Genomic DNA, 27476 nt, shown 5'->3' with positions numbered 1-27476 from the left:
GGACATAGCCGAAAAGCTTTAATACTATAGACTATCAAAAATTCATGGCCAATGTGGGGATCGAACCCACGACATTCGCGTTATTAGCACGACGCTCTAACCAACTGAGCTAACCGGCCGTTGGAAACAATTTGGGAAATTTTATGTACTTATATATGGGTATCATATTCTTACAGAATTACATATAAAGAAAGGATATCTAAACTTTAGATATGTTCCAATCATTTGTACTTTGAATCTAAATGCGTTTTCTTGTCTAAAATAGTGTTGGATTTTGTGTTATTCTCATTGTGAGTCCATTTCGTGGAAATTGTAAACATCACTGAACTTTTAATTTATTCTTATATTCTCATGTTGAGAATTACTATACTAGTTTAGTGGGCGACAAAAACTAGAAAAATATATGGCCAATGTGGGGATCGAACCCACGACATTCGCGTTATTAGCACGACGCTCTAACCAACTGAGCTAACCGGCCCTTGAAACTTACTTTGGAAATTTTATATATTTATTCAAACATATCAACATGAACAATTGTCATCTTCACAAGTCTAAACGCTGGATGTTCACTTCATTTGACGGCTTTTCCAGTTGACAAGGTCAAAAGCGTGGAAATCGTGCAAAAAAGGCTAAAAGTTTTAACCTACCACTTCTTTTTACATTTCCTGACGTTAAGAGTATCTTTTGACGAACTTCTGTTATCTCGGACATAGCCGAAAAGCTTTAATACTATAGACTATCAAAAATTCATGGCCAATGTGGGGATCGAACCCACGACATTCGCGTTATTAGCACGACGCTCTAACCAACTGAGCTAACCGGCCGTTGGAAACAATTTGGGAAATTTTATGTACTTATATATGGGTATCATATTCTTACAGAATTACATATAAAGAAAGGATATCTAAACTTTAGATATGTTCCAATCATTTGTACTTTGAATCTAAATGCGTTTTCTTGTCTAAAATAGTGTTGGATTTTGTGTTATTCTCATTGTGAGTCCATTTCGTGGAAATTGTAAACATCACTGAACTTTTAATTTATTCTTATATTCTCATGTTGAGAATTACTATACTAGTTTAGTGGGCGACAAAAACTAGAAAAATATATGGCCAATGTGGGGATCGAACCCACGACATTCGCGTTATTAGCACGACGCTCTAACCAACTGAGCTAACCGGCCCTTGAAACTTACTTTGGAAATTTTATATATTTATTCAAACATATCAACATGAACAATTGTCATCTTCACAAGTCTAAACGCTGGATGTTCACTTCATTTGACGGCTTTTCCAGTTGACAAGGTCAAAAGCGTGGAAATCGTGCAAAAAAGGCTAAAAGTTTTAACCTACCACTTCTTTTTACATTTCCTGACGTTAAGAGTATCTTTTGACGAACTTCTGTTATCTCGGACATAGCCGAAAAGCTTTAATACTATAGACTATCAAAAATTCATGGCCAATGTGGGGATCGAACCCACGACATTCGCGTTATTAGCACGACGCTCTAACCAACTGAGCTAACCGGCCGTTGGAAACAATTTGGGAAATTTTATGTACTTATATATGGGTATCATATTCTTACAGAATTACATATAAAGAAAGGATATCTAAACTTTAGATATGTTCCAATCATTTGTACTTTGAATCTAAATGCGTTTTCTTGTCTAAAATAGTGTTGGATTTTGTGTTATTCTCATTGTGAGTCCATTTCGTGGAAATTGTAAACATCACTGAACTTTTAATTTATTCTTATATTCTCATGTTGAGAATTACTATACTAGTTTAGTGGGCGACACAAACTAGAAAAATATATGGCCAATGTGGGGATCGAACCCACGACATTCGCGTTATTAGCACGACGCTCTAACCAACTGAGCTAACCGGCCCTTGAAACTTACTTTGGAAATTTTATATATTTATTCAAACATATCAACATGAACAATTGTCATCTTCACAAGTCTAAACGCTGGATGTTCACTTCATTTGACGGCTTTTCCAGTTGACAAGGTCAAAAGCGTGGAAATCGTGCAAAAAAGGCTAAAAGTTTTAACCTACCACTTCTTTTTACATTTCCTGACGTTAAGAGTATCTTTTGACGAACTTCTGTTATCTCGGACATAGCCGAAAAGCTTTAATACTATAGACTATCAAAAATTCATGGCCAATGTGGGGATCGAACCCACGACATTCGCGTTATTAGCACGACGCTCTAACCAACTGAGCTAACCGGCCGTTGGAAACAATTTGGGAAATTTTATGTACTTATATATGGGTATCATATTCTTACAGAATTACATATAAAGAAAGGATATCTAAACTTTAGATATGTTCCAATCATTTGTACTTTGAATCTAAATGCGTTTTCTTGTCTAAAATAGTGTTGGATTTTGTGTTATTCTCATTGTGAGTCCATTTCGTGGAAATTGTAAACATCACTGAACTTTTAATTTATTCTTATATTCTCATGTTGAGAATTACTATACTAGTTTAGTGGGCGACACAAACTAGAAAAATATATGGCCAATGTGGGGATCGAACCCACGACATTCGCGTTATTAGCACGACGCTCTAACCAACTGAGCTAACCGGCCCTTGAAACTTACTTTGGAAATTTTATATATTTATTCAAACATATCAACATGAACAATTGTCATCTTCACAAGTCTAAACGCTGGATGTTCACTTCATTTGACGGCTTTTCCAGTTGACAAGGTCAAAAGCGTGGAAATCGTGCAAAAAAGGCTAAAAGTTTTAACCTACCACTTCTTTTTACATTTCCTGACGTTAAGAGTATCTTTTGACGAACTTCTGTTATCTCGGACATAGCCGAAAAGCTTTAATACTATAGACTATCAAAAATTCATGGCCAATGTGGGGATCGAACCCACGACATTCGCGTTATTAGCACGACGCTCTAACCAACTGAGCTAACCGGCCGTTGGAAACAATTTGGGAAATTTTATGTACTTATATATGGGTATCATATTCTTACAGAATTACATATAAAGAAAGGATATCTAAACTTTAGATATGTTCCAATCATTTGTACTTTGAATCTAAATGCGTTTTCTTGTCTAAAATAGTGTTGGATTTTGTGTTATTCTCATTGTGAGTCCATTTCGTGGAAATTGTAAACATCACTGAACTTTTAATTTATTCTTATATTCTCATGTTGAGAATTACTATACTAGTTTAGTGGGCGACACAAACTAGAAAAATATATGGCCAATGTGGGGATCGAACCCACGACATTCGCGTTATTAGCACGACGCTCTAACCAACTGAGCTAACCGGCCCTTGAAACTTACTTTGGAAATTTTATATATTTATTCAAACATATCAACATGAACAATTGTCATCTTCACAAGTCTAAACGCTGGATGTTCACTTCATTTGACGGCTTTTCCAGTTGACAAGGTCAAAAGCGTGGAAATCGTGCAAAAAAGGCTAAAAGTTTTAACCTACCACTTCTTTTTACATTTCCTGACGTTAAGAGTATCTTTTGACGAACTTCTGTTATCTCGGACATAGCCGAAAAGCTTTAATACTATAGACTATCAAAAATTCATGGCCAATGTGGGGATTGAACCCACGACATTCGCGTTATTAGCACGACGCTCTAACCAACTGAGCTAACCGGCCGTTGGAAACAATTTGGGAAATTTTATGTACTTATATATGGGTATCATATTCTTACAGAATTACATATAAAGAAAGGATATCTAAACTTTAGATATGTTCCAATCATTTGTACTTTGAATCTAAATGCGTTTTCTTGTCTAAAATAGTGTTGGATTTTGTGTTATTCTCATTGTGAGTCCATTTCGTGGAAATTGTAAACATCACTGAACTTTTAATTTATTCTTATATTCTCATGTTGAGAATTACTATACTAGTTTAGTGGGCGACAAAAACTAGAAAAATATATGGCCAATGTGGGGATCGAACCCACGACATTCGCGTTATTAGCACGACGCTCTAACCAACTGAGCTAACCGGCCCTTGAAACTTACTTTGGAAATTTTATATATTTATTCAAACATATCAACATGAACAATTGTCATCTTCACAAGTCTAAACGCTGGATGTTCACTTCATTTGACGGCTTTTCCAGTTGACAAGGTCAAAAGCGTGGAAATCGTGCAAAAAAGGCTAAAAGTTTTAACCTACCACTTCTTTTTACATTTCCTGACGTTAAGAGTATCTTTTGACGAACTTCTGTTATCTCGGACATAGCCGAAAAGCTTTAATACTATAGACTATCAAAAATTCATGGCCAATGTGGGGATCGAACCCACGACATTCGCGTTATTAGCACGACGCTCTAACCAACTGAGCTAACCGGCCGTTGGAAACAATTTGGGAAATTTTATGTACTTATATATGGGTATCATATTCTTACAGAATTACATATAAAGAAAGGATATCTAAACTTTAGATATGTTCCAATCATTTGTACTTTGAATCTAAATGCGTTTTCTTGTCTAAAATAGTGTTGGATTTTGTGTTATTCTCATTGTGAGTCCATTTCGTGGAAATTGTAAACATCACTGAACTTTTAATTTATTCTTATATTCTCATGTTGAGAATTACTATACTAGTTTAGTGGGCGACAAAAACTAGAAAAATATATGGCCAATGTGGGGATCGAACCCACGACATTCGCGTTATTAGCACGACGCTCTAACCAACTGAGCTAACCGGCCCTTGAAACTTACTTTGGAAATTTTATATATTTATTCAAACATATCAACATGAACAATTGTCATCTTCACAAGTCTAAACGCTGGATGTTCACTTCATTTGACGGCTTTTCCAGTTGACAAGGTCAAAAGCGTGGAAATCGTGCAAAAAAGGCTAAAAGTTTTAACCTACCACTTCTTTTTACATTTCCTGACGTTAAGAGTATCTTTTGACGAACTTCTGTTATCTCGGACATAGCCGAAAAGCTTTAATACTATAGACTATCAAAAATTCATGGCCAATGTGGGGATCGAACCCACGACATTCGCGTTATTAGCACGACGCTCTAACCAACTGAGCTAACCGGCCGTTGGAAACAATTTGGGAAATTTTATGTACTTATATATGGGTATCATATTCTTACAGAATTACATATAAAGAAAGGATATCTAAACTTTAGATATGTTCCAATCATTTGTACTTTGAATCTAAATGCGTTTTCTTGTCTAAAATAGTGTTGGATTTTGTGTTATTCTCATTGTGAGTCCATTTCGTGGAAATTGTAAACATCACTGAACTTTTAATTTATTCTTATATTCTCATGTTGAGAATTACTATACTAGTTTAGTGGGCGACAAAAACTAGAAAAATATATGGCCAATGTGGGGATCGAACCCACGACATTCGCGTTATTAGCACGACGCTCTAACCAACTGAGCTAACCGGCCCTTGAAACTTACTTTGGAAATTTTATATATTTATTCAAACATATCAACATGAACAATTGTCATCTTCACAAGTCTAAACGCTGGATGTTCACTTCATTTGACGGCTTTTCCAGTTGACAAGGTCAAAAGCGTGGAAATCGTGCAAAAAAGGCTAAAAGTTTTAACCTACCACTTCTTTTTACATTTCCTGACGTTAAGAGTATCTTTTGACGAACTTCTGTTATCTCGGACATAGCCGAAAAGCTTTAATACTATAGACTATCAAAAATTCATGGCCAATGTGGGGATCGAACCCACGACATTCGCGTTATTAGCACGACGCTCTAACCAACTGAGCTAACCGGCCGTTGGAAACAATTTGGGAAATTTTATGTACTTATATATGGGTATCATATTCTTACAGAATTACATATAAAGAAAGGATATCTAAACTTTAGATATGTTCCAATCATTTGTACTTTGAATCTAAATGCGTTTTCTTGTCTAAAATAGTGTTGGATTTTGTGTTATTCTCATTGTGAGTCCATTTCGTGGAAATTGTAAACATCACTGAACTTTTAATTTATTCTTATATTCTCATGTTGAGAATTACTATACTAGTTTAGTGGGCGACAAAAACTAGAAAAATATATGGCCAATGTGGGGATCGAACCCACGACATTCGCGTTATTAGCACGACGCTCTAACCAACTGAGCTAACCGGCCCTTGAAACTTACTTTGGAAATTTTATATATTTATTCAAACATATCAACATGAACAATTGTCATCTTCACAAGTCTAAACGCTGGATGTTCACTTCATTTGACGGCTTTTCCAGTTGACAAGGTCAAAAGCGTGGAAATCGTGCAAAAAAGGCTAAAAGTTTTAACCTACCACTTCTTTTTACATTTCCTGACGTTAAGAGTATCTTTTGACGAACTTCTGTTATCTCGGACATAGCCGAAAAGCTTTAATACTATAGACTATCAAAAATTCATGGCCAATGTGGGGATCGAACCCACGACATTCGCGTTATTAGCACGACGCTCTAACCAACTGAGCTAACCGGCCGTTGGAAACAATTTGGGAAATTTTATGTACTTATATATGGGTATCATATTCTTACAGAATTACATATAAAGAAAGGATATCTAAACTTTAGATATGTTCCAATCATTTGTACTTTGAATCTAAATGCGTTTTCTTGTCTAAAATAGTGTTGGATTTTGTGTTATTCTCATTGTGAGTCCATTTCGTGGAAATTGTAAACATCACTGAACTTTTAATTTATTCTTATATTCTCATGTTGAGAATTACTATACTAGTTTAGTGGGCGACAAAAACTAGAAAAATATATGGCCAATGTGGGGATCGAACCCACGACATTCGCGTTATTAGCACGACGCTCTAACCAACTGAGCTAACCGGCCCTTGAAACTTACTTTGGAAATTTTATATATTTATTCAAACATATCAACATGAACAATTGTCATCTTCACAAGTCTAAACGCTGGATGTTCACTTCATTTGACGGCTTTTCCAGTTGACAAGGTCAAAAGCGTGGAAATCGTGCAAAAAAGGCTAAAAGTTTTAACCTACCACTTCTTTTTACATTTCCTGACGTTAAGAGTATCTTTTGACGAACTTCTGTTATCTCGGACATAGCCGAAAAGCTTTAATACTATAGACTATCAAAAATTCATGGCCAATGTGGGGATCGAACCCACGACATTCGCGTTATTAGCACGACGCTCTAACCAACTGAGCTAACCGGCCGTTGGAAACAATTTGGGAAATTTTATGTACTTATATATGGGTATCATATTCTTACAGAATTACATATAAAGAAAGGATATCTAAACTTTAGATATGTTCCAATCATTTGTACTTTGAATCTAAATGCGTTTTCTTGTCTAAAATAGTGTTGGATTTTGTGTTATTCTCATTGTGAGTCCATTTCGTGGAAATTGTAAACATCACTGAACTTTTAATTTATTCTTATATTCTCATGTTGAGAATTACTATACTAGTTTAGTGGGCGACAAAAACTAGAAAAATATATGGCCAATGTGGGGATCGAACCCACGACATTCGCGTTATTAGCACGACGCTCTAACCAACTGAGCTAACCGGCCCTTGAAACTTACTTTGGAAATTTTATATATTTATTCAAACATATCAACATGAACAATTGTCATCTTCACAAGTCTAAACGCTGGATGTTCACTTCATTTGACGGCTTTTCCAGTTGACAAGGTCAAAAGCGTGGAAATCGTGCAAAAAAGGCTAAAAGTTTTAACCTACCACTTCTTTTTACATTTCCTGACGTTAAGAGTATCTTTTGACGAACTTCTGTTATCTCGGACATAGCCGAAAAGCTTTAATACTATAGACTATCAAAAATTCATGGCCAATGTGGGGATCGAACCCACGACATTCGCGTTATTAGCACGACGCTCTAACCAACTGAGCTAACCGGCCGTTGGAAACAATTTGGGAAATTTTATGTACTTATATATGGGTATCATATTCTTACAGAATTACATATAAAGAAAGGATATCTAAACTTTAGATATGTTCCAATCATTTGTACTTTGAATCTAAATGCGTTTTCTTGTCTAAAATAGTGTTGGATTTTGTGTTATTCTCATTGTGAGTCCATTTCGTGGAAATTGTAAACATCACTGAACTTTTAATTTATTCTTATATTCTCATGTTGAGAATTACTATACTAGTTTAGTGGGCGACAAAAACTAGAAAAATATATGGCCAATGTGGGGATCGAACCCACGACATTCGCGTTATTAGCACGACGCTCTAACCAACTGAGCTAACCGGCCCTTGAAACTTACTTTGGAAATTTTATATATTTATTCAAACATATCAACATGAACAATTGTCATCTTCACAAGTCTAAACGCTGGATGTTCACTTCATTTGACGGCTTTTCCAGTTGACAAGGTCAAAAGCGTGGAAATCGTGCAAAAAAGGCTAAAAGTTTTAACCTACCACTTCTTTTTACATTTCCTGACGTTAAGAGTATCTTTTGACGAACTTCTGTTATCTCGGACATAGCCGAAAAGCTTTAATACTATAGACTATCAAAAATTCATGGCCAATGTGGGGATCGAACCCACGACATTCGCGTTATTAGCACGACGCTCTAACCAACTGAGCTAACCGGCCGTTGGAAACAATTTGGGAAATTTTATGTACTTATATATGGGTATCATATTCTTACAGAATTACATATAAAGAAAGGATATCTAAACTTTAGATATGTTCCAATCATTTGTACTTTGAATCTAAATGCGTTTTCTTGTCTAAAATAGTGTTGGATTTTGTGTTATTCTCATTGTGAGTCCATTTCGTGGAAATTGTAAACATCACTGAACTTTTAATTTATTCTTATATTCTCATGTTGAGAATTACTATACTAGTTTAGTGGGCGACAAAAACTAGAAAAATATATGGCCAATGTGGGGATCGAACCCACGACATTCGCGTTATTAGCACGACGCTCTAACCAACTGAGCTAACCGGCCCTTGAAACTTACTTTGGAAATTTTATATATTTATTCAAACATATCAACATGAACAATTGTCATCTTCACAAGTCTAAACGCTGGATGTTCACTTCATTTGACGGCTTTTCCAGTTGACAAGGTCAAAAGCGTGGAAATCGTGCAAAAAAGGCTAAAAGTTTTAACCTACCACTTCTTTTTACATTTCCTGACGTTAAGAGTATCTTTTGACGAACTTCTGTTATCTCGGACATAGCCGAAAAGCTTTAATACTATAGACTATCAAAAATTCATGGCCAATGTGGGGATCGAACCCACGACATTCGCGTTATTAGCACGACGCTCTAACCAACTGAGCTAACCGGCCGTTGGAAACAATTTGGGAAATTTTATGTACTTATATATGGGTATCATATTCTTACAGAATTACATATAAAGAAAGGATATCTAAACTTTAGATATGTTCCAATCATTTGTACTTTGAATCTAAATGCGTTTTCTTGTCTAAAATAGTGTTGGATTTTGTGTTATTCTCATTGTGAGTCCATTTCGTGGAAATTGTAAACATCACTGAACTTTTAATTTATTCTTATATTCTCATGTTGAGAATTACTATACTAGTTTAGTGGGCGACAAAAACTAGAAAAATATATGGCCAATGTGGGGATCGAACCCACGACATTCGCGTTATTAGCACGACGCTCTAACCAACTGAGCTAACCGGCCCTTGAAACTTACTTTGGAAATTTTATATATTTATTCAAACATATCAACATGAACAATTGTCATCTTCACAAGTCTAAACGCTGGATGTTCACTTCATTTGACGGCTTTTCCAGTTGACAAGGTCAAAAGCGTGGAAATCGTGCAAAAAAGGCTAAAAGTTTTAACCTACCACTTCTTTTTACATTTCCTGACGTTAAGAGTATCTTTTGACGAACTTCTGTTATCTCGGACATAGCCGAAAAGCTTTAATACTATAGACTATCAAAAATTCATGGCCAATGTGGGGATCGAACCCACGACATTCGCGTTATTAGCACGACGCTCTTTTTTTTTTTTTTTATCTTTATTATATTCACAATTCATATATACATATCACAGTTTGAATTACACAAAAATAAAAACATTGCCATTAGTTATTGTCTTTTCTCTGAAATGAATCATATTTGAAACATTAAATATATATTGCGTGAAATATTTGTCACGAACATGATTGTCTGATTATCAACTTTTGTATACTCATATTTATATAGATATATCAATTTATATATATCATATTCAATCTCTTTCTAATCTAACATTCAGCTCATACATTCAAAATAATAAAAAGCTTACACAGAATACAATGAAAAAATTAAAGAGTTACTTGTTTCTACAGTCTTATTGTCGAATATATGACGAACAATGATACAATCGAAAAAAAAAAAATCGCAAAGGGCTGGTATCCATTCCACAACGCAAATAAAATCAAAAGTATTAAATATGAAGTCAATTATCAGCAATAATAAGACAAGCAAACAACATCACAATATAATTATCATTATTCAGCAAAAGCATTTTCCCCATTTTCTCACAGAAACATACACAATTCTCACTACAAAAAGAAATTATAAAATTCTCAAAAAATAAACTGTTACAGTTTTTTATTTTTCACAAGTTTTTCCATCTCTAATATTCCTTGACGCACTGTATCAGTCATCAGTTTTGTTGTTCTTACATCTTTAAAATCGTCGGTTACCACTTTGTTAAATGTACGATAATCTCGTTCACCGCGAAGGAGAACTTCAAACTCTTTATGGTCCATATGAAATAATACAAGACGTCCTCTTTGCGTTTTTCCAATTAATATGTCCATACCACTTCGGTTTTGTTTTAAAACAATTTTATGAATACATTTACTATCTTGTATGTTTTTATTATGTTCTTTCACTTTATCACATGTTGATGGAGTAGATATAATATCACTGTTATTCGCTTTACTCATTATACATTTTGATAATAAATTATCTTCATCTACGGCACACTTATTCTTTTCAATTATATCAACAGATACTATTTGTTTACTTTTATTTCCATTGTTTATAATTTTACTCGGTAAACAGGTTGGTGACATAGGCAATTCATTACCTGTATCGATTGACAGTTCTATATTAAGACTTTCTATATTATCAATGTTACCTGTAGAAGCGGAGGCCCCACACGGGTTATCGTCAAAATCCATCACATCGGAGGTATTCGTCGATACCTTTTCACTCGGTAAATGATTATTTTCAGATGAACTACATGTATCTGAACAAATCACATCTGTATGATTCTCAATATTAGAAATATTTACATTATCATTGTTATATTCTTTCATCCGTTTTTGGTCACGATTAACGGTAGACTTTGATTTCCTTTTAGTTTTATTGTTATCTTGATTCGTAAAAACTATTGATATACGAGCTCTGTCATTTTCACCATGAACAGTAAAAGAAATATTACGAAATTGTTCGCATGCACTTTCTATATTACTCATCAATAAAGATGGAAGTCTCTCCATTGTATATATAATTCAAAACAATAATGAAATTCACCCTCGGGTAGCCTCTTTCAATCCAACAATATTTACAATATTTAAAACAGTTAATAAAGACGGTTTTTCCAATATCAATGAAAAAAAACTTACTACTAAAACAAGTAAGAATGTTACTATTCCATATTTCAGCTTGGTAATCCGAGCAATAACTTATTATAGAGCAATATTTTCACTGTACAAAAACAACGTCTTGTCATGAAAAGGTCCACTCGACTTTTTCATTTTGACAAGGTCAAAAGCGTGGAAATCGTGCAAAAAAGGCTAAAAGTTTTAACCTACCACTTCTTTTTACATTTCCTGACGTTAAGAGTATCTTTTGACGAACTTCTGTTATCTCGGACATAGCCGAAAAGCTTTAATACTATAGACTATCAAAAATTCATGGCCAATGTGGGGATCGAACCCACGACATTCGCGTTATTAGCACGACGCTCTAACCAACTGAGCTAACCGGCCGTTGGAAACAATTTGGGAAATTTTATGTACTTATATATGGGTATCATATTCTTACAGAATTACATATAAAGAAAGGATATCTAAACTTTAGATATGTTCCAATCATTTGTACTTTGAATCTAAATGCGTTTTCTTGTCTAAAATAGTGTTGGATTTTGTGTTATTCTCATTGTGAGTCCATTTCGTGGAAATTGTAAACATCACTGAACTTTTAATTTATTCTTATATTCTCATGTTGAGAATTACTATACTAGTTTAGTGGGCGACAAAAACTAGAAAAATATATGGCCAATGTGGGGATCGAACCCACGACATTCGCGTTATTAGCACGACGCTCTAACCAACTGAGCTAACCGGCCCTTGAAACTTACTTTGGAAATTTTATATATTTATTCAAACATATCAACATGAACAATTGTCATCTTCACAAGTCTAAACGCTGGATGTTCACTTCATTTGACGGCTTTTCCAGTTGACAAGGTCAAAAGCGTGGAAATCGTGCAAAAAAGGCTAAAAGTTTTAACCTACCACTTCTTTTTACATTTCCTGACGTTAAGAGTATCTTTTGACGAACTTCTGTTATCTCGGACATAGCCGAAAAGCTTTAATACTATAGACTATCAAAAATTCATGGCCAATGTGGGGATCGAACCCACGACATTCGCGTTATTAGCACGACGCTCTAACCAACTGAGCTAACCGGCCGTTGGAAACAATTTGGGAAATTTTATGTACTTATATATGGGTATCATATTCTTACAGAATTACATATAAAGAAAGGATATCTAAACTTTAGATATGTTCCAATCATTTGTACTTTGAATCTAAATGCGTTTTCTTGTCTAAAATAGTGTTGGATTTTGTGTTATTCTCATTGTGAGTCCATTTCGTGGAAATTGTAAACATCACTGAACTTTTAATTTATTCTTATATTCTCATGTTGAGAATTACTATACTAGTTTAGTGGGCGACAAAAACTAGAAAAATATATGGCCAATGTGGGGATCGAACCCACGACATTCGCGTTATTAGCACGACGCTCTAACCAACTGAGCTAACCGGCCCTTGAAACTTACTTTGGAAATTTTATATATTTATTCAAACATATCAACATGAACAATTGTCATCTTCACAAGTCTAAACGCTGGATGTTCACTTCATTTGACGGCTTTTCCAGTTGACAAGGTCAAAAGCGTGGAAATCGTGCAAAAAAGGCTAAAAGTTTTAACCTACCACTTCTTTTTACATTTCCTGACGTTAAGAGTATCTTTTGACGAACTTCTGTTATCTCGGACATAGCCGAAAAGCTTTAATACTATAGACTATCAAAAATTCATGGCCAATGTGGGGATCGAACCCACGACATTCGCGTTATTAGCACGACGCTCTAACCAACTGAGCTAACCGGCCGTTGGAAACAATTTGGGAAATTTTATGTACTTATATATGGGTATCATATTCTTACAGAATTACATATAAAGAAAGGATATCTAAACTTTAGATATGTTCCAATCATTTGTACTTTGAATCTAAATGCGTTTTCTTGTCTAAAATAGTGTTGGATTTTGTGTTATTCTCATTGTGAGTCCATTTCGTGGAAATTGTAAACATCACTGAACTTTTAATTTATTCTTATATTCTCATGTTGAGAATTACTATACTAGTTTAGTGGGCGACAAAAACTAGAAAAATATATGGCCAATGTGGGGATCGAACCCACGACATTCGCGTTATTAGCACGACGCTCTAACCAACTGAGCTAACCGGCCCTTGAAACTTACTTTGGAAATTTTATATATTTATTCAAACATATCAACATGAACAATTGTCATCTTCACAAGTCTAAACGCTGGATGTTCACTTCATTTGACGGCTTTTCCAGTTGACAAGGTCAAAAGCGTGGAAATCGTGCAAAAAAGGCTAAAAGTTTTAACCTACCACTTCTTTTTACATTTCCTGACGTTAAGAGTATCTTTTGACGAACTTCTGTTATCTCGGACATAGCCGAAAAGCTTTAATACTATAGACTATCAAAAATTCATGGCCAATGTGGGGATCGAACCCACGACATTCGCGTTATTAGCACGACGCTCTAACCAACTGAGCTAACCGGCCGTTGGAAACAATTTGGGAAATTTTATGTACTTATATATGGGTATCATATTCTTACAGAATTACATATAAAGAAAGGATATCTAAACTTTAGATATGTTCCAATCATTTGTACTTTGAATCTAAATGCGTTTTCTTGTCTAAAATAGTGTTGGATTTTGTGTTATTCTCATTGTGAGTCCATTTCGTGGAAATTGTAAACATCACTGAACTTTTAATTTATTCTTATATTCTCATGTTGAGAATTACTATACTAGTTTAGTGGGCGACAAAAACTAGAAAAATATATGGCCAATGTGGGGATCGAACCCACGACATTCGCGTTATTAGCACGACGCTCTAACCAACTGAGCTAACCGGCCCTTGAAACTTACTTTGGAAATTTTATATATTTATTCAAACATATCAACATGAACAATTGTCATCTTCACAAGTCTAAACGCTGGATGTTCACTTCATTTGACGGCTTTTCCAGTTGACAAGGTCAAAAGCGTGGAAATCGTGCAAAAAAGGCTAAAAGTTTTAACCTACCACTTCTTTTTACATTTCCTGACGTTAAGAGTATCTTTTGACGAACTTCTGTTATCTCGGACATAGCCGAAAAGCTTTAATACTATAGACTATCAAAAATTCATGGCCAATGTGGGGATCGAACCCACGACATTCGCGTTATTAGCACGACGCTCTAACCAACTGAGCTAACCGGCCGTTGGAAACAATTTGGGAAATTTTATGTACTTATATATGGGTATCATATTCTTACAGAATTACATATAAAGAAAGGATATCTAAACTTTAGATATGTTCCAATCATTTGTACTTTGAATCTAAATGCGTTTTCTTGTCTAAAATAGTGTTGGATTTTGTGTTATTCTCATTGTGAGTCCATTTCGTGGAAATTGTAAACATCACTGAACTTTTAATTTATTCTTATATTCTCATGTTGAGAATTACTATACTAGTTTAGTGGGCGACAAAAACTAGAAAAATATATGGCCAATGTGGGGATCGAACCCACGACATTCGCGTTATTAGCACGACGCTCTAACCAACTGAGCTAACCGGCCCTTGAAACTTACTTTGGAAATTTTATATATTTATTCAAACATATCAACATGAACAATTGTCATCTTCACAAGTCTAAACGCTGGATGTTCACTTCATTTGACGGCTTTTCCAGTTGACAAGGTCAAAAGCGTGGAAATCGTGCAAAAAAGGCTAAAAGTTTTAACCTACCACTTCTTTTTACATTTCCTGACGTTAAGAGTATCTTTTGACGAACTTCTGTTATCTCGGACATAGCCGAAAAGCTTTAATACTATAGACTATCAAAAATTCATGGCCAATGTGGGGATCGAACCCACGACATTCGCGTTATTAGCACGACGCTCTAACCAACTGAGCTAACCGGCCGTTGGAAACAATTTGGGAAATTTTATGTACTTATATATGGGTATCATATTCTTACAGAATTACATATAAAGAAAGGATATCTAAACTTTAGATATGTTCCAATCATTTGTACTTTGAATCTAAATGCGTTTTCTTGTCTAAAATAGTGTTGGATTTTGTGTTATTCTCATTGTGAGTCCATTTCGTGGAAATTGTAAACATCACTGAACTTTTAATTTATTCTTATATTCTCATGTTGAGAATTACTATACTAGTTTAGTGGGCGACAAAAACTAGAAAAATATATGGCCAATGTGGGGATCGAACCCACGACATTCGCGTTATTAGCACGACGCTCTAACCAACTGAGCTAACCGGCCCTTGAAACTTACTTTGGAAATTTTATATATTTATTCAAACATATCAACATGAACAATTGTCATCTTCACAAGTCTAAACGCTGGATGTTCACTTCATTTGACGGCTTTTCCAGTTGACAAGGTCAAAAGCGTGGAAATCGTGCAAAAAAGGCTAAAAGTTTTAACCTACCACTTCTTTTTACATTTCCTGACGTTAAGAGTATCTTTTGACGAACTTCTGTTATCTCGGACATAGCCGAAAAGCTTTAATACTATAGACTATCAAAAATTCATGGCCAATGTGGGGATCGAACCCACGACATTCGCGTTATTAGCACGACGCTCTAACCAACTGAGCTAACCGGCCGTTGGAAACAATTTGGGAAATTTTATGTACTTATATATGGGTATCATATTCTTACAGAATTACATATAAAGAAAGGATATCTAAACTTTAGATATGTTCCAATCATTTGTACTTTGAATCTAAATGCGTTTTCTTGTCTAAAATAGTGTTGGATTTTGTGTTATTCTCATTGTGAGTCCATTTCGTGGAAATTGTAACTTTTAATTTATTCTTATATTCTCATGTTGAGAATTACTATACTAGTTTAGTGGGCGACAAAAACTAGAAAAATATATGGCCAATGTGGGGATCGAACCCACGACATTCGCGTTATTAGCACGACGCTCTAACCAACTGAGCTAACCGGCCCTTGAAACTTACTTTGGAAATTTTATACATTTATTCAAACATATCAACATGAACAATTGTCATCTTCACAAGTCTAAACGCTGGATGTTCACTTCATTTGACGGCTTTTCCAGTTGACAAGGTCAAAAGCGTGGAAATCGTGCAAAAAAGGCTAAAAGTTTTAACCTACCACTTCTTTTTACATTTCCTGACGTTAAGAGTATCTTTTGACGAACTTCTGTTATCTCGGACATAGCCGAAAAGCTTTAATACTATAGACTATCAAAAATTCATGGCCAATGTGGGGATCGAACCCACGACATTCGCGTTATTAGCACGACGCTCTAACCAACTGAGCTAACCGGCCGTTGGAAACAATTTGGGAAATTTTATGTACTTATATATGGGTATCATATTCTTACAGAATTACATATAAAGAAAGGATATCTAAACTTTAGATATGTTCCAATCATTTGTACTTTGAATCTAAATGCGTTTTCTTGTCTAAAATAGTGTTGGATTTTGTGTTATTCTCATTGTGAGTCCATTTCGTGGAAATTGTAAACATCACTGAACTTTTAATTTATTCTTATATTCTCATGTTGAGAATTACTATACTAGTTTAGTGGGCGACAAAAACTAGAAAAATATATGGCCAATGTGGGGATCGAACCCACGACATTCGCGTTATTAGCACGACGCTCTAACCAACTGAGCTAACCGGCCCTTGAAACTTACTTTGGAAATTTTATATATTTATTCAAACATATCAACATGAACAATTGTCATCTTCACAAGTCTAAACGCTGGATGTTCACTTCATTTGACGGCTTTTCCAGTTGACAAGGTCAAAAGCGTGGAAATCGTGCAAAAAAGGCTAAAAGTTTTAACCTACCACTTCTTTTTACATTTCCTGACGTTAAGAGTATCTTTTGACGAACTTCTGTTATCTCGGACATAGCCGAAAAGCTTTAATACTATAGACTATCAAAAATTCATGGCCAATGTGGGGATCGAACCCACGACATTCGCGTTATTAGCACGACGCTCTAACCAACTGAGCTAACCGGCCGTTGGAAACAATTTGGGAAATTTTATGTACTTATATATGGGTATCATATTCTTACAGAATTACATATAAAGAAAGGATATCTAAACTTTAGATATGTTCCAATCATTTGTACTTTGAATCTAAATGCGTTTTCTTGTCTAAAATAGTGTTGGATTTTGTGTTATTCTCATTGTGAGTCCATTTCGTGGAAATTGTAAACATCACTGAACTTTTAATTTATTCTTATATTCTCATGTTGAGAATTACTATACTAGTTTAGTGGGCGACAAAAACTAGAAAAATATATGGCCAATGTGGGGATCGAACCCACGACATTCGCGTTATTAGCACGACGCTCTAACCAACTGAGCTAACCGGCCCTTGAAACTTACTTTGGAAATTTTATATATTTATTCAAACATATCAACATGAACAATTGTCATCTTCACAAGTCTAAACGCTGGATGTTCACTTCATTTGACGGCTTTTCCAGTTGACAAGGTCAAAAGCGTGGAAATCGTGCAAAAAAGGCTAAAAGTTTTAACCTACCACTTCTTTTTACATTTCCTGACGTTAAGAGTATCTTTTGACGAACTTCTGTTATCTCGGACATAGCCGAAAAGCTTTAATACTATAGACTATCAAAAATTCATGGCCAATGTGGGGATCGAACCCACGACATTCGCGTTATTAGCACGACGCTCTAACCAACTGAGCTAACCGGCCGTTGGAAACAATTTGGGAAATTTTATGTACTTATATATGGGTATCATATTCTTACAGAATTACATATAAAGAAAGGATATCTAAACTTTAGATATGTTCCAATCATTTGTACTTTGAATCTAAATGCGTTTTCTTGTCTAAAATAGTGTTGGATTTTGTGTTATTCTCATTGTGAGTCCATTTCGTGGAAATTGTAAACATCACTGAACTTTTAATTTATTCTTATATTCTCATGTTGAGAATTACTATACTAGTTTAGTGGGCGACAAAAACTAGAAAAATATATGGCCAATGTGGGGGATCGAACCCACGACATTCGCGTTATTAGCACGACGCTCTAACCAACTGAGCTAACCGGCCCTGAAACTTACTTTGGAAATTTTATATATTTATTCAAACATATCAACATGAACAATTGTCATCTTCACAAGTCTAAACGCTGGATGTTCACTTCATTTGACGGCTTTTCCAGTTGACAAGGTCAAAAGCGTGGAAATCGTGCAAAAAAGGCTAAAAGTTTTAACCTACCACTTCTTTTTACATTTCCTGACGTTAAGAGTATCTTTTGACGAACTTCTGTTATCTCGGACATAGCCGAAAAGCTTTAATACTATAGACTATCAAAAATTCATGGCCAATGTGGGGATCGAACCCACGACATTCGCGTTATTAGCACGACGCTCTAACCAACTGAGCTAACCGGCCGTTGGAAACAATTTGGGAAATTTTATGTACTTATATATGGGTATCATATTCTTACAGAATTACATATAAAGAAAGGATATCTAAACTTTAGATATGTTCCAATCATTTGTACTTTGAATCTAAATGCGTTTTCTTGTCTAAAATAGTGTTGGATTTTGTGTTATTCTCATTGTGAGTCCATTTCGTGGAAATTGTAAACATCACTGAACTTTTAATTTATTCTTATATTCTCATGTTGAGAATTACTATACTAGTTTAGTGGGCGACAAAAACTAGAAAAATATATGGCCAATGTGGGGATCGAACCCACGACATTCGCGTTATTAGCACGACGCTCTAACCAACTGAGCTAACCGGCCCTTGAAACTTACTTTGGAAATTTTATATATTTATTCAAACATATCAACATGAACAATTGTCATCTTCACAAGTCTAAACGCTGGATGTTCACTTCATTTGACGGCTTTTCCAGTTGACAAGGTCAAAAGCGTGGAAATCGTGCAAAAAAGGCTAAAAGTTTTAACCTACCACTTCTTTTTACATTTCCTGACGTTAAGAGTATCTTTTGACGAACTTCTGTTATCTCGGACATAGCCGAAAAGCTTTAATACTATAGACTATCAAAAATTCATGGCCAATGTGGGGATCGAACCCACGACATTCGCGTTATTAGCACGACGCTCTAACCAACTGAGCTAACCGGCCGTTGGAAACAATTTGGGAAATTTTATGTACTTATATATGGGTATCATATTCTTACAGAATTACATATAAAGAAAGGATATCTAAACTTTAGATATGTTCCAATCATTTGTACTTTGAATCTAAATGCGTTTTCTTGTCTAAAATAGTGTTGGATTTTGTGTTATTCTCATTGTGAGTCCATTTCGTGGAAATTGTAAACATCACTGAACTTTTAATTTATTCTTATATTCTCATGTTGAGAATTACTATACTAGTTTAGTGGGCGACAAAAACTAGAAAAATATATGGCCAATGTGGGGATCGAACCCACGACATTCGCGTTATTAGCACGACGCTCTAACCAACTGAGCTAACCGGCCCTTGAAACTTACTTTGGAAATTTTATATATTATTCAAACATATCAACATGAACAATTGTCATCTTCACAAGTCTAAACGCTGGATGTTCACTTCATTTGACGGCTTTTCCAGTTGACAAGGTCAAAAGCGTGGAAATCGTGCAAAAAAGGCTAAAAGTTTTAACCTACCACTTCTTTTTACATTTCCTGACGTTAAGAGTATCTTTTGACGAACTTCTGTTATCTCGGACATAGCCGAAAAGCTTTAATACTATAGACTATCAAAAATTCATGGCCAATGTGGGGATCGAACCCACGACATTCGCGTTATTAGCACGACGCTCTAACCAACTGAGCTAACCGGCCGTTGGAAACAATTTGGGAAATTTTATGTACTTATATATGGGTATCATATTCTTACAGAATTACATATAAAGAAAGGATATCTAAACTTTAGATATGTTCCAATCATTTGTACTTTGAATCTAAATGCGTTTTCTTGTCTAAAATAGTGTTGGATTTTGTGTTATTCTCATTGTGAGTCCATTTCGTGGAAATTGTAAACATCACTGAACTTTTAATTTATTCTTATATTCTCATGTTGAGAATTACTATACTAGTTTAGTGGGCGACAAAAACTAGAAAAATATATGGCCAATGTGGGGATCGAACCCACGACATTCGCGTTATTAGCACGACGCTCTAACCAACTGAGCTAACCGGCCCTTGAAACTTACTTTGGAAATTTTATATATTTATTCAAACATATCAACATGAACAATTGTCATCTTCACAAGTCTAAACGCTGGATGTTCACTTCATTTGACGGCTTTTCCAGTTGACAAGGTCAAAAGCGTGGAAATCGTGCAAAAAGGCTAAAAGTTTTAACCTACCACTTCTTTTTACATTTCCTGACGTTAAGAGTATCTTTTGACGAACTTCTGTTATCTCGGACATAGCCGAAAAGCTTTAATACTATAGACTATCAAAAATTCATGGCAATGTGGGGATCGAACCCACGACATTCGCGTTATTAGCACGACGCTCTAACCAACTGAGCTAACCGGCCGTTGGAAACAATTTGGGAAATTTTATGTACTTATATATGGGTATCATATTCTTACAGAATTACATATAAAGAAAGGATATCTAAACTTTAGATATGTTCCAATCATTTGTACTTTGAATCTAAATGCGTTTTCTTGTCTAAAATAGTGTTGGATTTTGTGTTATTCTCATTGTGAGTCCATTTCGTGGAAATTGTAAACATCACTGAACTTTTAATTTATTCTTATATTCTCATGTTGAGAATTACTATACTAGTTTAGTGGCGACAAAAACTAGAAAAATATATGGCCAATGTGGGGATCGAACCACGACATTCGCGTTATTAGCACGACGCTCTAACCAACTGAGCTAACCGGCCCTTGAAACTTACTTTGGAAATTTTATATATTTATTCAAACATATCAACATGAACAATTGTCATCTTCACAAGTCTAAACGCTGGATGTTCACTTCATTTGACGGCTTTTCCAGTTGACAAGGTCAAAAAGCGTGGAAATCGTGCAAAAAAGGCTAAAAGTTTTAACCTACCACTTCTTTTTACATTTCCTGACGTTAAGAGTATCTTTTGACGAACTTCTGTTATCTCGGACATAGCCGAAAAGCTTTAATACTATAGACTATCAAAAATTCATGGCCAATGTGGGGATCGAACCCACGACATTCGCGTTATTAGCACGACGCTCTAACCAACTGAGCTAACCGGCCGTTGGAAACAATTTGGGAAATTTTATGTACTTTATATAGTGGGTATCATATTCTTACAGAATTACATATAAAGAAAGGATATCTAAACTTTAGATATGTTCCAATCATTTGTACTTTGAATCTAATGCGTTTTCTTGTCTAAAATAGTGTTGGATTTTTGTGTTATTCTCATTGTGAGTCCATTTCGTGGAAATTGTAAACATTCACTGAACTTTTAATTTATTCTTATATTCTCATGTTGAGAATTACTATACTAGTTTAGTGGGCGACAAAAACTAGAAAAAATATATGGCCAATGTGGGGATCGAACCCACGACATTCGCGTTATTAGCACGACGCTCTAACCAACTGTAGCTAACCGCCCTTGAAACTTACTTTGGAAATTTTATATATTTATTCAAACATATCAACATGAACAATTGTCATCTTCACAAGTCTAAACGCTGGATGTTCACTTCATTTGACGGCTTTTCCAGTTGACAAGGTCAAAAGCGTGGAAATCGTGCAAAAAAGGCTAAAAGTTTTAACCTACCACTTCTTTTTACATTTCCTGACGTTAAGAGTATCTTTTGACGAACTTCTGTTATCTCGGACATAGCCGAAAAGCTTTTAATACTATAGACTATCAAAAATTCATGGCCAATGTGGGGATCGAACCCACGACATTCGCGTTATTAGCACGACGCTCTAACCAACTGAGCTAACCGGCCGTTGGAAACAATTTGGGAAATTTTATGTACTTATATATGGGTATCATATTCTTACAGAATTACATATAAAAGAAAGGATATCTAAACTTTAGATATGTTCCAATCATTTGTACTTTGAATCTAAATGCGTTTTCTTGTCTAAAATAGTGTTGGATTTTGTGTTATTCTCATTGTGAGTCCATTTCGTGGAAATTGTAAACATCACTGAACTTTTAATTTATTCTTATATTCTCATGTTGAGAATTACTATACTAGTTTAGTGGGCGACAAAAACTAGAAAAATATATGGCCAATGTGGGGATCGAACCCACGACATTCGCGTTATTAGCACGACGCTCTAACCACTGAGCTAACCGGCCCTTGAAACTTACTTTGGAAATTTTATATATTTATTCAAACATATCAACATGAACAATTGTCATCTTCACAAGTCTAAACGCTGGATGTTCACTTCATTTGACGGCTTTTCCAGTTGACAAGGTCAAAAGCGTGGAAATCGTGCAAAAAAAAGGCTAAAAGTTTTAACCTACCACTTCTTTTTACATTTCCTGACGTTAAGAGTATCTTTTGACGAACTTCTGTTATCTCGGACATAGCCGAAAAGCTTTAATACTATAGACTATCAAAAATTCATGGCCAATGTGGGGATCGAACCCCACGACATTCGCGTTATTAGCACGACGCTCTAACCAACTGAGCTAACCGGCCGTTGGAAACAATTTGGGAAATTTTATGTACTTATATATGGGTATCATATTCTTACAGAATTACATATAAAGAAAGGATATCTAAACTTTAGATATGTTCCAATCATTTGTACTTTGAATCTAAATGCGTTTTCTTGTCTAAAATAGTGTTGGATTTTGTGTTATTCTCATTGTGAGTCCATTTCGTGGAAATTGTAAACATCACTGAACTTTTAATTTATTCTTATATTCTCATGTTGAGAATTACTATACTAGTTTAGTGGGCGACAAAAACTAGAAAAATATATGGCCAATGTGGGGATCGAACCCACGACATTCGCGTTATTAGCACGACGCTCTAACCAACTGAGCTAACCGGCCCTTGAAACTTACTTTGGAAATTTTATATATTTATTCAAACATATCAACATGAACAATTGTCATCTTCACAAGTCTAAACGCTGGATGTTCACTTCATTTGACGGCTTTTCCAGTTGACAGAGGTCAAAAGCGTGGAAATCGTGCAAAAAGGCTAAAAGTTTTAACCTACCACTTCTTTTTACATTTCCTGACGTTAAGAGTATCTTTTGACGAACTTCTGTTATCTCGGGACATAGCCGAAAAGCTTTAATACTATAGACTATCAAAAATTCATGGCCAATGTGGGGATCGAACCCACGACATTCGCGTTATTAGCACGACGCTCTAACCAACTGAGCTAACCGGCCCGTTGGAAACAATTTGGGAAATTTTATGTACTTATATATGGGTATCATATTCTTACAGAATTACATATAAAGAAAGGATATCTAAACTTTAGATATGTTCCAATCATTTGTACTTTGAATCTAAATGCGTTTTTCTTGTCTAAAATAGTGTTGGGATTTTGTGTTATTCTCATTGTGAGTCCATTCGTGGAAATTGTAACTTTTAATTTATTCTTATATTCTCATGTTGAGAATTACTATACTAGTTTAGTGGGCGACAAAAACTAGAAAAATATATGGCCAATGTGGGATCGAACCCACGACATTCGCGTTATTAGCACGACGCTCTAACCAACTGAGCTAACCGGCCTTGAAACTTACTTTGGAAATTTTATATATTTATTCAAACATATCAACATGAACAATTGTCATCTTCACAAGTCTAAACGCTGGATGTTCACTTCATTTGACGGCTTTTCCAGTTGACAAGGTCAAAAGCGTGGAAATCGTGCAAAAAAAGGCTAAAAGTTTTAACCTACCACTTCTTTTTACATTTCCTGACGTTAAGAGTATCTTTTGACGAACTTCTGTTATCTCGGACATAGCCGAAAAGCTTTAATACTATAGACTATCAAAAATTCATGGCCATGTGGGGATCGAACCCACGACATTCGCGTTATTAGCACGACGCTCTAACCAACTGAGCTAACCGGCCGTTGGAAACAATTTGGGAAATTTTATGTACTTATATATGGGTATCATATTCTTACAGAATTACATATAAAGAAAGGATATCTAAACTTTAGATATGTTCCAATCATTTGTACTTTGAATCTAAATGCGTTTTCTTGTCTAAAATAGTGTTGGATTTTGTGTTATTCTCATTGTGAGTCCATTTCGTGGAAATTGTAAACATCACTGAACTTTTAATTTATTCTTATATTCTCATGTTGAGAATTACTATACTAGTTTAGTGGGCGACAAAAACTAGAAAATATATGGCCAATGTGGGGATCGAACCCACGACATTCGCGTTAGTAGCACGACGCTCTAACCAACTGAGCTAACCGGCCCTTGAAACTTACTTTGGAAATTTTATATATTTATTCAAACATATCAACATGAACAATTGTCATCTTCACAAGTCTAAACGCTGGATGTTCACTTCATTTGACGGCTTTTCCAGTTGACAAGGTCAAAAGCGTGGAAATCGTGCAAAAAAAGGCTAAAAGTTTTAACCTACCACTTCTTTTTACATTTCCTGACGTTAAGAGTATCTTTTGACGAACTTCTGTTATCTCGGACATAGCCGAAAAGCTTTAATACTATAGACTATCAAAAATTCATGGCCAATGTGGGGATCGAACCCACGACATTCGCGTTATTAGCACGACGCTCTAACCAACTGAGCTAACCGGCCGTTGGAAACAATTTGGGAAATTTTATGTACTTATATATGGGTATCATATTCTTACAGAATTACATATAAAGAAAGGATATCTAAACTTTAGATATGTTCCAATCATTTGTATCTTTGAATCTAAATGCGTTTTCTTGTCTAAAATAGTGTTGGATTTTTTCGTGTTATTCTCATTGTGAGTCCATTTCGTGGAAATTGTAAACATCACTGAACTTTTAATTTATTCTTATATTCTCATGTTGAGAATTACTATACTAGTTTAGTGGGCGACAAAAACTAGAAAAATATATGGCCAATGTGGGGATCGAACCCACGACATTCGCGTTATTAGCACGACGCTCTAACCAACTGAGCTAACCGGCCCTTGAAACTTACTTTGGAAATTTTATATATTTATTCAAACATATCAACATGAACAATTGTCATCTTCACAAGTCTAAACGCTGGATGTTCACTTCATTTGACGGCTTTTCCAGTTGACAAGGTCAAAAGCGTGGAAATCGTGCAAAAAAAGGCTAAAAGTTTTAACCTACCACTTCTTTTTACATTTCCTGACGTTAAGAGTATCTTTTGACGAACTTCTGTTATCTCGGACATAGCCGAAAAGCTTTAATACTATAGACTATCAAAAATTCATGGCCAATGTGGGGATCGAACCCCACGACATTCGCGTTATTAGCACGACGCTCTAACCAACTGAGCTAACCGGCCCGTTGGAAACAATTTGGGAAATTTTATGTACTTATATATGGGTATCATATTCTTACAGAATTACATATAAAGAAAGGATATCTAAACTTTAGATATGTTCCAATCATTTGTACTTTGAATCTAAATGCGTTTTTCTGTCTAAAATAGTGTTGGATTTTGTGTTATTCTCATTGTGAGTCCATTTCGTGGAAATTGTAAACATCACTGAACTTTTAATTTATTCTTATATTCTCATGTTGAGAATTACTATACTAGTTTAGTGGCGACAAAAACTAGAAAAATATATGGCCAATGTGGGGATCGAACCCACGACATTCGCGTTATTAGCACGACGCTCTAACCAACTGAGCTAACCGGCCCTTGAAACTTACTTTGGAAATTTTATATATTTATTCAAACATATCAACATGAACAATTGTCATCTTCACAAGTCTAAACGCTGGATGTTCACTTCATTTGACGGCTTTTCCAGTTGACAAGGTCAAAAGCGTGGAAATCGTGCAAAAAAGGCTAAAAGTTTTAACCTACCACTTCTTTTTACATTTCCTGACGTTAAGAGTATCTTTTGACGAACTTCTGTTATCTCGGACATAGCCGAAAAGCTTTAATACTATAGACTATCAAAAATTCATGGCAATGTGGGGATCGAACCCACGACATTCGCGTTATTAGCACGACGCTCTAACCAACCTGAGCTAACCGGCCGTTGGAAACAATTTGGGAAAATTTTATGTACTTATATATGGGTATCATATTCTTACAGAATTACATATAAAGAAAGGATATCTAAAACTTTAGATATGTCCAATCATTTGTACTTTGAATCTAAATGCGTTTTCTTGTCTAAAATAGTGTTGGATTTTGTGTTATTCTCATTGTGAGTCCATTTCGTGGAAATTGTAAACATCACTGAACTTTTAATTTATTCTTATATTCTCATGTGTAGAATTACTATACTAGTTTAGTGGGCGACAAAAACTAGAAAAATATATGGCCAATGTGGGGATCGAACCCACGACATTCGCGTTATTAGCACGACGCTCTAACCAACTGAGCTAACCGGCCCTTGAAACTTACTTTGGAAATTTTATATATTTATTCAAACATATCAACATGAACAATTGTCATCTTCACAAGTCTACACGCTGGATGTTCACTTCATTTGAACGGCTTTTCCAGTTGACAAGGTCAAAAGCGTGGAAATCGTGCAAAAAAGGCTAAAAGTTTTAACCTACCACTTCTTTTTACATTTCCTGACGTTAAGAGTATCTTTTGACGAACTTCTGTTATCTCGGACATAGCCGAAAAGCTTTAATACTATAGACTATCAAAAATTCTATGGCCAATGTGGGGATCGAACCACGACATTCGCGTTATTAGCACGACGCTCTAAACCAACTGAGCTAACCGGCCGTTGGAAACAATTTGGGGAA

The 27476-nt window shown here is 35.2% G+C and overlaps 61 non-coding genes across 61 annotated transcripts; all 61 read right to left on the bottom strand.

Moving 5' to 3' along the window:
* Positions 1-45: 45 nt before the first annotated feature.
* On the bottom strand, positions 46-119 carry Trnai-aau (transfer RNA isoleucine (anticodon AAU)). Its single transcript has one exon. It is a non-coding gene; the product is annotated as a tRNA-Ile (tRNA).
* Positions 120-404: 285 nt separating this feature from the next.
* Positions 405-478, bottom strand: Trnai-aau (transfer RNA isoleucine (anticodon AAU)). Its single transcript has one exon. It is a non-coding gene; the product is annotated as a tRNA-Ile (tRNA).
* Positions 479-750: 272 nt separating this feature from the next.
* Trnai-aau (transfer RNA isoleucine (anticodon AAU)) lies at positions 751-824 on the bottom strand. The gene has a single exon. It is a non-coding gene; the product is annotated as a tRNA-Ile (tRNA).
* Positions 825-1109: 285 nt separating this feature from the next.
* Positions 1110-1183, bottom strand: Trnai-aau (transfer RNA isoleucine (anticodon AAU)). The gene has a single exon. It is a non-coding gene; the product is annotated as a tRNA-Ile (tRNA).
* A 272-nt stretch (positions 1184-1455) lies between these two features.
* Positions 1456-1529, bottom strand: Trnai-aau (transfer RNA isoleucine (anticodon AAU)). The gene has a single exon. It is a non-coding gene; the product is annotated as a tRNA-Ile (tRNA).
* A 285-nt stretch (positions 1530-1814) lies between these two features.
* On the bottom strand, positions 1815-1888 carry Trnai-aau (transfer RNA isoleucine (anticodon AAU)). Its single transcript has one exon. It is a non-coding gene; the product is annotated as a tRNA-Ile (tRNA).
* Positions 1889-2160: 272 nt separating this feature from the next.
* Positions 2161-2234, bottom strand: Trnai-aau (transfer RNA isoleucine (anticodon AAU)). Its single transcript has one exon. It is a non-coding gene; the product is annotated as a tRNA-Ile (tRNA).
* A 285-nt stretch (positions 2235-2519) lies between these two features.
* On the bottom strand, positions 2520-2593 carry Trnai-aau (transfer RNA isoleucine (anticodon AAU)). Its single transcript has one exon. It is a non-coding gene; the product is annotated as a tRNA-Ile (tRNA).
* A 272-nt stretch (positions 2594-2865) lies between these two features.
* Trnai-aau (transfer RNA isoleucine (anticodon AAU)) lies at positions 2866-2939 on the bottom strand. Its single transcript has one exon. It is a non-coding gene; the product is annotated as a tRNA-Ile (tRNA).
* Positions 2940-3224: 285 nt separating this feature from the next.
* Positions 3225-3298, bottom strand: Trnai-aau (transfer RNA isoleucine (anticodon AAU)). Its single transcript has one exon. It is a non-coding gene; the product is annotated as a tRNA-Ile (tRNA).
* A 631-nt stretch (positions 3299-3929) lies between these two features.
* Trnai-aau (transfer RNA isoleucine (anticodon AAU)) lies at positions 3930-4003 on the bottom strand. The gene has a single exon. It is a non-coding gene; the product is annotated as a tRNA-Ile (tRNA).
* Positions 4004-4275: 272 nt separating this feature from the next.
* Positions 4276-4349, bottom strand: Trnai-aau (transfer RNA isoleucine (anticodon AAU)). The gene has a single exon. It is a non-coding gene; the product is annotated as a tRNA-Ile (tRNA).
* Positions 4350-4634: 285 nt separating this feature from the next.
* Positions 4635-4708, bottom strand: Trnai-aau (transfer RNA isoleucine (anticodon AAU)). Its single transcript has one exon. It is a non-coding gene; the product is annotated as a tRNA-Ile (tRNA).
* Positions 4709-4980: 272 nt separating this feature from the next.
* Positions 4981-5054, bottom strand: Trnai-aau (transfer RNA isoleucine (anticodon AAU)). Its single transcript has one exon. It is a non-coding gene; the product is annotated as a tRNA-Ile (tRNA).
* Positions 5055-5339: 285 nt separating this feature from the next.
* On the bottom strand, positions 5340-5413 carry Trnai-aau (transfer RNA isoleucine (anticodon AAU)). Its single transcript has one exon. It is a non-coding gene; the product is annotated as a tRNA-Ile (tRNA).
* A 272-nt stretch (positions 5414-5685) lies between these two features.
* Positions 5686-5759, bottom strand: Trnai-aau (transfer RNA isoleucine (anticodon AAU)). The gene has a single exon. It is a non-coding gene; the product is annotated as a tRNA-Ile (tRNA).
* A 285-nt stretch (positions 5760-6044) lies between these two features.
* Trnai-aau (transfer RNA isoleucine (anticodon AAU)) lies at positions 6045-6118 on the bottom strand. Its single transcript has one exon. It is a non-coding gene; the product is annotated as a tRNA-Ile (tRNA).
* A 272-nt stretch (positions 6119-6390) lies between these two features.
* Positions 6391-6464, bottom strand: Trnai-aau (transfer RNA isoleucine (anticodon AAU)). The gene has a single exon. It is a non-coding gene; the product is annotated as a tRNA-Ile (tRNA).
* Positions 6465-6749: 285 nt separating this feature from the next.
* On the bottom strand, positions 6750-6823 carry Trnai-aau (transfer RNA isoleucine (anticodon AAU)). The gene has a single exon. It is a non-coding gene; the product is annotated as a tRNA-Ile (tRNA).
* A 272-nt stretch (positions 6824-7095) lies between these two features.
* Positions 7096-7169, bottom strand: Trnai-aau (transfer RNA isoleucine (anticodon AAU)). The gene has a single exon. It is a non-coding gene; the product is annotated as a tRNA-Ile (tRNA).
* A 285-nt stretch (positions 7170-7454) lies between these two features.
* On the bottom strand, positions 7455-7528 carry Trnai-aau (transfer RNA isoleucine (anticodon AAU)). Its single transcript has one exon. It is a non-coding gene; the product is annotated as a tRNA-Ile (tRNA).
* A 272-nt stretch (positions 7529-7800) lies between these two features.
* Trnai-aau (transfer RNA isoleucine (anticodon AAU)) lies at positions 7801-7874 on the bottom strand. Its single transcript has one exon. It is a non-coding gene; the product is annotated as a tRNA-Ile (tRNA).
* A 285-nt stretch (positions 7875-8159) lies between these two features.
* Positions 8160-8233, bottom strand: Trnai-aau (transfer RNA isoleucine (anticodon AAU)). The gene has a single exon. It is a non-coding gene; the product is annotated as a tRNA-Ile (tRNA).
* Positions 8234-8505: 272 nt separating this feature from the next.
* On the bottom strand, positions 8506-8579 carry Trnai-aau (transfer RNA isoleucine (anticodon AAU)). Its single transcript has one exon. It is a non-coding gene; the product is annotated as a tRNA-Ile (tRNA).
* Positions 8580-8864: 285 nt separating this feature from the next.
* Positions 8865-8938, bottom strand: Trnai-aau (transfer RNA isoleucine (anticodon AAU)). The gene has a single exon. It is a non-coding gene; the product is annotated as a tRNA-Ile (tRNA).
* A 272-nt stretch (positions 8939-9210) lies between these two features.
* Trnai-aau (transfer RNA isoleucine (anticodon AAU)) lies at positions 9211-9284 on the bottom strand. The gene has a single exon. It is a non-coding gene; the product is annotated as a tRNA-Ile (tRNA).
* A 285-nt stretch (positions 9285-9569) lies between these two features.
* Trnai-aau (transfer RNA isoleucine (anticodon AAU)) lies at positions 9570-9643 on the bottom strand. The gene has a single exon. It is a non-coding gene; the product is annotated as a tRNA-Ile (tRNA).
* Positions 9644-11880: 2237 nt separating this feature from the next.
* Trnai-aau (transfer RNA isoleucine (anticodon AAU)) lies at positions 11881-11954 on the bottom strand. Its single transcript has one exon. It is a non-coding gene; the product is annotated as a tRNA-Ile (tRNA).
* A 285-nt stretch (positions 11955-12239) lies between these two features.
* On the bottom strand, positions 12240-12313 carry Trnai-aau (transfer RNA isoleucine (anticodon AAU)). The gene has a single exon. It is a non-coding gene; the product is annotated as a tRNA-Ile (tRNA).
* A 272-nt stretch (positions 12314-12585) lies between these two features.
* On the bottom strand, positions 12586-12659 carry Trnai-aau (transfer RNA isoleucine (anticodon AAU)). Its single transcript has one exon. It is a non-coding gene; the product is annotated as a tRNA-Ile (tRNA).
* Positions 12660-12944: 285 nt separating this feature from the next.
* Trnai-aau (transfer RNA isoleucine (anticodon AAU)) lies at positions 12945-13018 on the bottom strand. Its single transcript has one exon. It is a non-coding gene; the product is annotated as a tRNA-Ile (tRNA).
* Positions 13019-13290: 272 nt separating this feature from the next.
* Trnai-aau (transfer RNA isoleucine (anticodon AAU)) lies at positions 13291-13364 on the bottom strand. The gene has a single exon. It is a non-coding gene; the product is annotated as a tRNA-Ile (tRNA).
* A 285-nt stretch (positions 13365-13649) lies between these two features.
* On the bottom strand, positions 13650-13723 carry Trnai-aau (transfer RNA isoleucine (anticodon AAU)). The gene has a single exon. It is a non-coding gene; the product is annotated as a tRNA-Ile (tRNA).
* Positions 13724-13995: 272 nt separating this feature from the next.
* On the bottom strand, positions 13996-14069 carry Trnai-aau (transfer RNA isoleucine (anticodon AAU)). Its single transcript has one exon. It is a non-coding gene; the product is annotated as a tRNA-Ile (tRNA).
* Positions 14070-14354: 285 nt separating this feature from the next.
* Positions 14355-14428, bottom strand: Trnai-aau (transfer RNA isoleucine (anticodon AAU)). Its single transcript has one exon. It is a non-coding gene; the product is annotated as a tRNA-Ile (tRNA).
* Positions 14429-14700: 272 nt separating this feature from the next.
* Positions 14701-14774, bottom strand: Trnai-aau (transfer RNA isoleucine (anticodon AAU)). The gene has a single exon. It is a non-coding gene; the product is annotated as a tRNA-Ile (tRNA).
* A 285-nt stretch (positions 14775-15059) lies between these two features.
* Trnai-aau (transfer RNA isoleucine (anticodon AAU)) lies at positions 15060-15133 on the bottom strand. The gene has a single exon. It is a non-coding gene; the product is annotated as a tRNA-Ile (tRNA).
* A 272-nt stretch (positions 15134-15405) lies between these two features.
* Positions 15406-15479, bottom strand: Trnai-aau (transfer RNA isoleucine (anticodon AAU)). The gene has a single exon. It is a non-coding gene; the product is annotated as a tRNA-Ile (tRNA).
* Positions 15480-15764: 285 nt separating this feature from the next.
* On the bottom strand, positions 15765-15838 carry Trnai-aau (transfer RNA isoleucine (anticodon AAU)). The gene has a single exon. It is a non-coding gene; the product is annotated as a tRNA-Ile (tRNA).
* A 272-nt stretch (positions 15839-16110) lies between these two features.
* Trnai-aau (transfer RNA isoleucine (anticodon AAU)) lies at positions 16111-16184 on the bottom strand. The gene has a single exon. It is a non-coding gene; the product is annotated as a tRNA-Ile (tRNA).
* Positions 16185-16458: 274 nt separating this feature from the next.
* Positions 16459-16532, bottom strand: Trnai-aau (transfer RNA isoleucine (anticodon AAU)). The gene has a single exon. It is a non-coding gene; the product is annotated as a tRNA-Ile (tRNA).
* Positions 16533-16804: 272 nt separating this feature from the next.
* On the bottom strand, positions 16805-16878 carry Trnai-aau (transfer RNA isoleucine (anticodon AAU)). Its single transcript has one exon. It is a non-coding gene; the product is annotated as a tRNA-Ile (tRNA).
* Positions 16879-17163: 285 nt separating this feature from the next.
* Positions 17164-17237, bottom strand: Trnai-aau (transfer RNA isoleucine (anticodon AAU)). Its single transcript has one exon. It is a non-coding gene; the product is annotated as a tRNA-Ile (tRNA).
* A 272-nt stretch (positions 17238-17509) lies between these two features.
* On the bottom strand, positions 17510-17583 carry Trnai-aau (transfer RNA isoleucine (anticodon AAU)). Its single transcript has one exon. It is a non-coding gene; the product is annotated as a tRNA-Ile (tRNA).
* A 285-nt stretch (positions 17584-17868) lies between these two features.
* On the bottom strand, positions 17869-17942 carry Trnai-aau (transfer RNA isoleucine (anticodon AAU)). The gene has a single exon. It is a non-coding gene; the product is annotated as a tRNA-Ile (tRNA).
* A 272-nt stretch (positions 17943-18214) lies between these two features.
* On the bottom strand, positions 18215-18288 carry Trnai-aau (transfer RNA isoleucine (anticodon AAU)). Its single transcript has one exon. It is a non-coding gene; the product is annotated as a tRNA-Ile (tRNA).
* Positions 18289-18919: 631 nt separating this feature from the next.
* Positions 18920-18993, bottom strand: Trnai-aau (transfer RNA isoleucine (anticodon AAU)). Its single transcript has one exon. It is a non-coding gene; the product is annotated as a tRNA-Ile (tRNA).
* Positions 18994-19278: 285 nt separating this feature from the next.
* On the bottom strand, positions 19279-19352 carry Trnai-aau (transfer RNA isoleucine (anticodon AAU)). Its single transcript has one exon. It is a non-coding gene; the product is annotated as a tRNA-Ile (tRNA).
* Positions 19353-19624: 272 nt separating this feature from the next.
* On the bottom strand, positions 19625-19698 carry Trnai-aau (transfer RNA isoleucine (anticodon AAU)). Its single transcript has one exon. It is a non-coding gene; the product is annotated as a tRNA-Ile (tRNA).
* A 285-nt stretch (positions 19699-19983) lies between these two features.
* Positions 19984-20057, bottom strand: Trnai-aau (transfer RNA isoleucine (anticodon AAU)). The gene has a single exon. It is a non-coding gene; the product is annotated as a tRNA-Ile (tRNA).
* Positions 20058-20328: 271 nt separating this feature from the next.
* Positions 20329-20402, bottom strand: Trnai-aau (transfer RNA isoleucine (anticodon AAU)). Its single transcript has one exon. It is a non-coding gene; the product is annotated as a tRNA-Ile (tRNA).
* A 285-nt stretch (positions 20403-20687) lies between these two features.
* Positions 20688-20761, bottom strand: Trnai-aau (transfer RNA isoleucine (anticodon AAU)). The gene has a single exon. It is a non-coding gene; the product is annotated as a tRNA-Ile (tRNA).
* Positions 20762-21735: 974 nt separating this feature from the next.
* Positions 21736-21809, bottom strand: Trnai-aau (transfer RNA isoleucine (anticodon AAU)). The gene has a single exon. It is a non-coding gene; the product is annotated as a tRNA-Ile (tRNA).
* A 636-nt stretch (positions 21810-22445) lies between these two features.
* Trnai-aau (transfer RNA isoleucine (anticodon AAU)) lies at positions 22446-22519 on the bottom strand. The gene has a single exon. It is a non-coding gene; the product is annotated as a tRNA-Ile (tRNA).
* Positions 22520-23512: 993 nt separating this feature from the next.
* Positions 23513-23586, bottom strand: Trnai-aau (transfer RNA isoleucine (anticodon AAU)). The gene has a single exon. It is a non-coding gene; the product is annotated as a tRNA-Ile (tRNA).
* A 273-nt stretch (positions 23587-23859) lies between these two features.
* On the bottom strand, positions 23860-23933 carry Trnai-aau (transfer RNA isoleucine (anticodon AAU)). Its single transcript has one exon. It is a non-coding gene; the product is annotated as a tRNA-Ile (tRNA).
* Positions 23934-24911: 978 nt separating this feature from the next.
* Trnas-acu (transfer RNA serine (anticodon ACU)) lies at positions 24912-24985 on the bottom strand. The gene has a single exon. It is a non-coding gene; the product is annotated as a tRNA-Ser (tRNA).
* Positions 24986-25258: 273 nt separating this feature from the next.
* Trnai-aau (transfer RNA isoleucine (anticodon AAU)) lies at positions 25259-25332 on the bottom strand. Its single transcript has one exon. It is a non-coding gene; the product is annotated as a tRNA-Ile (tRNA).
* A 289-nt stretch (positions 25333-25621) lies between these two features.
* Positions 25622-25695, bottom strand: Trnai-aau (transfer RNA isoleucine (anticodon AAU)). The gene has a single exon. It is a non-coding gene; the product is annotated as a tRNA-Ile (tRNA).
* A 633-nt stretch (positions 25696-26328) lies between these two features.
* Positions 26329-26402, bottom strand: Trnai-aau (transfer RNA isoleucine (anticodon AAU)). The gene has a single exon. It is a non-coding gene; the product is annotated as a tRNA-Ile (tRNA).
* Positions 26403-27034: 632 nt separating this feature from the next.
* Trnai-aau (transfer RNA isoleucine (anticodon AAU)) lies at positions 27035-27108 on the bottom strand. Its single transcript has one exon. It is a non-coding gene; the product is annotated as a tRNA-Ile (tRNA).
* Between the last annotated feature and the right edge of the window lie 368 nt (positions 27109-27476).

This window comes from Mytilus edulis, unplaced genomic scaffold, assembly GCF_963676685.1.
Source record: "Mytilus edulis unplaced genomic scaffold, xbMytEdul2.2 SCAFFOLD_290, whole genome shotgun sequence".
NCBI lineage: Eukaryota > Metazoa > Mollusca > Bivalvia > Mytilida > Mytilidae > Mytilus > Mytilus edulis.
This window is presented reverse-complemented; position numbering and strand designations above follow the sequence as displayed.